The sequence below is a fragment of the Spea bombifrons genome, chromosome 2, assembly GCF_027358695.1.
Source record: "Spea bombifrons isolate aSpeBom1 chromosome 2, aSpeBom1.2.pri, whole genome shotgun sequence".
In the NCBI taxonomy this organism is placed as follows: domain Eukaryota; kingdom Metazoa; phylum Chordata; class Amphibia; order Anura; family Pelobatidae; genus Spea; species Spea bombifrons.
This window is the reverse complement of record NC_071088.1, coordinates 96,974,996-96,980,995: the sequence shown is the minus strand read 5'-3', so window position 1 is coordinate 96,980,995 and position 6,000 is coordinate 96,974,996.

Below are 6,000 nucleotides of genomic sequence, written 5' to 3'. Positions count from 1 at the left end.
TGTGTTACCATCAGGAGATACTAAAGAGGTGTTTTGATTGTGACATCATAATGCTATCATTCTTTTACCATTATGACATAATAAAAGAGTGTATTGATTATGACATCATAGTGATTTAGTTGTCTTATCATAATGACACCGGAAAGGGGTCTTATGATTGTGAGGTCATAATGCTATCATCACCTTAACATTATGACATCATAAAGGGTTGTTTTGATTGTAATATTATAATGTTTTAATTGTGTTACCATTAGGAGATACTAAAGAGGTGTTTTGATTTTGACATCATAATGCTATCAGTCTTTTACCATTATGACATAATAAAAGAGTGTATTGATTATGACATCATAATTATTTAGTTGTCTTATAATTATGACACCGGAAAGGGGTCTTATGATTGTGATGTCATAATGCTCTCATCATTTTAACAATATGACATCATAAAGGCGAGTTTTGATTGTAATATTATAATGTTTGAATTGTGTTACCATCAGGAGATACTAAAGAGGTGTTTTGATTGTGACATCATAATGCTATCATTCTTTTACCATTATGACATAATAAAAGAGTGTATTGATTATGACATCATAGTGATTTAGTTGTCTTATCATTATGACACCGGAAAGGGGTCTTATGATTGTGATGTCATAATGCTATCATCATTTTAACAATATGACATCATAAAGGGGAGTTTTGATTGTAATATTATAATGTTTTAATTGTGTTACCATTAGGAGATACTAAAGAGGTGTTTTGATTGTGACATCATAATGCTATCATTCTTTTACCATTATGACATAATAAAAGAGTGTATTGATTATGACATCATAGTGATTTAGTTGTCTTATCATTATGACACCGGAAAGGGGTCTTATGATTGTGATGTCATAATGCTGTCATCATTTTTACAATATGACATCATAAAGGGGAGTTTTGATTGTAATATTATAATGTTTTAATTGTGTTACCATTAGGAGATACTAAAGAGGTGTTTTGATTGTGACATCATAATGCCATCATTCTTTTACCATTATGACATAATAAAAGAGTGTATTGATTATGACATCATAGTGATTTAGTTGTCTTATCATTATGACACCGGAAAGGGGTCTTATGATTGTGATGTCATAATGCTATCATCACGTTAACATTATGACATCATAAAGGGGAGTTTTGATTGTAATATTATAATGTTTTAATTGTGTTACCATTAGGAGATACTAAAGAGGTGTTTTGATTGTGACATCATAATGCCATCATTCTTTTACCATTATGACATAATAAAAGAGTGTATTGATTATGACATCATAGTGATTTAGTTGTCTTATCATTATGACACCGTAAAGGGGTCTTATGATTGTGATGTCATAATGCTATCATCATTTAACAATATGACATCATAAAGGGGAGTTTTGATTGTAATATTATAATGTTTTAATTAGGGCTGCAACTAACGATTATTTTAATAATCGATTAGTTGGCCGATTATTTTTTCGATTAATCGATTAATCGGATAAAAAAAAACAATATGCAAATTTTTCGTTTATTTAAAATAATTTAATGAACTGGATGTTAAAAAACAACTTAAAATTTACATTAACATTCTTATTTTGTTATGATGTAATAAAAAACAATATTTTCAAAGTACAAGAACCCAAACACAATATTTATGAAACAAAATAACCCCAAACATTCTGAAAAGAGGTGGACTATTACTGTTCAAGAAACTTTGCCCCAGCCCTGGCACTTTGCACCCAGCACTTTGCACCCAGCACTTTGCACCCAGCACTTTGCCCCAGCCCTGGCACTTTGCACCCAGCACTCAGCACTTTGCACCCAGCACTCAGCACTTTGCACCCAGCCCTGGCACTTTGCACCCAGCACTTTGTATCCAGCACTTTGCCCCAGCCCTGGCACTTTGCACCCAGCACTTTGCCCCAGGCCTGGCACTTTGCACCCAGCACTTTGCCCCAGCCCTGGCACTTTGCACCCAGCAAGCACTTTGTACACAGCACTCAGCACCAGCACTTTGCACTTTGCACCCAGCCCTGGCACTTTGCAGCCAGCCCTGGCACTTTGTACCCAGCACTGGCACTTTGCACCCAGCACTTTGCACTGTGCCCCTGCACCCAGTCTCCAACTCTGCCCTGCACCCAGCCCTGCCCCCACACTCACACTCTGCCCTGCACCCACTCTGCCCTGCACCCACTCTGCCCTGCACCCACACTCACACCCTGCCCTGCATCCCCACCCCCACTCTGCCCTGCACCCAGTCTCCCACTCTGCCCTGCACCCACACTCACACCCTGCATCCCCACCCCCACTCTGCCCTGCACCCAGTCTCCTGCCCTGCACCCCCCACCCCCACTCTGCCCTGCACCCCCCACTCCCACTCTGCCCTGCACCCCCACCCCCACTCTGCCCTGCACCCACACTCACACCCTGCATCCCCTGAAACCCCACCCCCACCCCACCGTGGACCCCCACCCCCGCGAACCGCTCTGTGCGAATGGAGCCACTCGCACAGAGCGAACCGCTCTGTGCGAATGGAGCCACTCGCACAGAGCGAACCGCTCTGTGCGAATGGAGCCACTCGCACAGAGCGAACCGCTCTGTGCGAATGGAGCCACTCGCACAGAGCGAACCGCTCTGTGCGAGTGGCTCCATTCGCACAGAGCGATTCGCTCTGTGCAAGTGGCTCTGTGCGATCTGTGCACATAGACATGAAGAATACTTACCTCCGGAACGCGTCACATCCGTCACGTAGCTAGAAGGCGGAGACTGCAGAGCGTGTAGCAGAAGCGGGGAACGCTCGCGGAGGTAAGTAAAAGGAGCCGAGTGCTCCAACAACTAATCGATCACTCGATTAATCGATAACGGAAATCGTCGACAACGATTTCCGTTATCGATTATTATCGATTTTATCGATTCGTTGTTTCAGCCCTAATTAAAACATTATAATATTACAATCAAAACTCCCCTTTATGATGTCATATTGTTAAAATGATGATAGCATTATGGCATCACAATCATAAGACTCCTTTCCGGTGTCATAATGATAAGACAATTAAATCATTATGATGTCATAATCAATACACTCTTTTATTATGTCATAATGGTAAAAGAATGTTAGCATTATGATGTCACAATCAAAACACTTCTTTAGTATCTCCTAATGGTAACACAATTAAAACATTATAATATTACAATCAAAACTCCTCTTTCTGATGTCATATTGTTAAAATGATGATAGCATTATGACATCACAATCATTAGACCCCTTTCCGGTGTCATAATTATAAGACAACTAAATCATTACGATGTCATAATCAATTCACTCTTTTATTATGTCATAATGGTAAAAGAATGATAGCATTATGATGTCACAATCAAAACACCTCTTTAGTATCTCCTAATGGTAACACAATTAAAACATTATAATATTACAATCAAAACTCCCCTTTATGATGTCATAATGTTAAGATGATGATAGCATTATGACATCACAATCATAAGACCCCTTTCCGGTGTCATAATGATGAGACCACTAAATCACTATGACGTCATAATCAATACACTCTTTTATTATGTCATAATGGTAAAAGAATGATAGCATTATGATGTCACAATCAAAACACCTCTTTAGTATCTCCTAATGGTAACACAATTAAAACATTATAATATTACAATCAAAACTCCCCTTTATGATGTCATATTGTTAAAATGATGATAGCATTATGACATCACAATCATAAGACCCCTTTCCGGTGTCATAATGATAAGACAACTAAATCACTATGATGTCATAATCAATACACTCTTTTATTATGTCATAATGGTAAAAGAATGATAGCATTATGATGTCACAATCAAAACACCTCTTTAGTATCTCCTAATGGTAACACAATTAAAACATTATAATATTACAATCAAAACTCCCCTTTATGATGTCATAATGTTAACGTGATGATAGCATTATGACATCACAATCATAAGACCCCTTTCCGGTGTCATAATGATAAGACAACTAAATCACTATGATGTCATAATCAATACACTCTTTTATTATGTCATAATGGTAAAAGAATGATGGCATTATGATGTCACAATCAAAACACCTCTTTAGTATCTCCTAATGGTAACACAGTTAAAACATTATAATATTACAATCAAAACTCCCCTTTATGATGTCATATTGTTAAAATGATGATAGCATTATGACATCACAATCATAAGACCCCTTTCCGGTGTTATAATGATAAGACAATTAAATCATTATGATGTCATAATCAATACACTCTTTTATTATGTCATAATGGTAAAAGAATGATAGCATTATGATGTCACAATCAAAACACCTCTTTAGTATCTCATAATGGTAACACAATTAAAACATTATAATATTACAATCAAAACTCCCCTTTATGATGTCATATTGTTAAAATGATGATAGCATTATGACATCACAATCATAAGACTCCTTTCCGGTGTCATAATGATAAGACAACTAAATCACTATGATGTCATAATCAATACACTCTTTTATTATGTCATAATGGTAAAAGAATGATAGCATTATGATGTCACAATCAAAACACCTCTTTAGTATCTCCTAATGGTAACACAATTAAAACATTATAATATTACAATCAAAACTCCCCTTTATGATGTCATAATGTTAAAATGATGATAGCATTATGACATCACAATCATAAGACCCCTTTCCGGTGTCATAATGATAAGACAACTAAATCACTATGATGTCATAATCAATACACTCTTTTATTATGTCATAATGGTAAAAGAATGATAGCATTATGATGTCACAATCAAAACACCTCTTTAGTATCTCCTAATGGTAACACAATTAAAACATTATAATATTACAATCAAAACTCCCCTTTATGATGTCATATTGTTAAAATGATGATAGCATTATGACATCACAATCATAAGACCCCTTTCCGGTGTCATAATGATAAGACAACTAAATCACTATGATGTCATAATCAATACACTCTTTTATTATGTCATAATGGTAAAAGAATGATAGCATTATGATGTCACAATCAAAACACCTCTTTAGTATCTCCTAATCGTAACACAATTAAAACATGATAATATTACAATCAAAACTCCCCTTTATGAATGTTAACGTGATGATAGCATTATGACATCACAATCATAAGACCCCTTTCCGGTGTCATAGTTATAGCACAACTAAATCACTATGATGTCATAATCAATACACTCTTTTATTATGTCATAATGGTAAAAGAATGATAGCATTATGATGTCACAATCAAAACACCTCTTTAGTATCTCCTAATGGTAACACAATTAAAACATTATAATATTATAATCAAAACTCCCCTTTATGATGTCATAATGTTAACGTGATGATAGCATTATGACATCCCAATCATAAGACCCCTTTCCGGTGTCATAATGATAAGACAACTAAATCACTATGATGTCATAATCAATACACTCTTTTATTATGTCATAATGGTAAAAGAATGATGGCATTATGATGTCACAATCAAAACACCTCTTTAGTATCTCCTGATGGTAACACAATTAAAACATTATAATATTACAATCAAAACTCCCCTTTATGATGTCATATTGTTAAAATGATGATAGCATTATGGCATCACAATCATAAGACTCCTTTCCGGTGTCATAATGATAAGACAATTAAATCATTATGATGTCATAATCAATACACTCTTTTATTATGTCATAATGGTAAAAGAATGTTAGCATTATGATGTCACAATCAAAACACTTCTTTAGTATCTCCTAATGGTAACACAATTAAAACATTATAATATTACAATCAAAACTCCTCTTTCTGATGTCATATTGTTAAAATGATGATAGCATTATGACATCACAATCATTAGACCCCTTTCCGGTGTCATAATTATAAGACAACTAAATCATTACGATGTCATAATCAATTCACTCTTTTATTATGTCATAATGGTAAAAGAA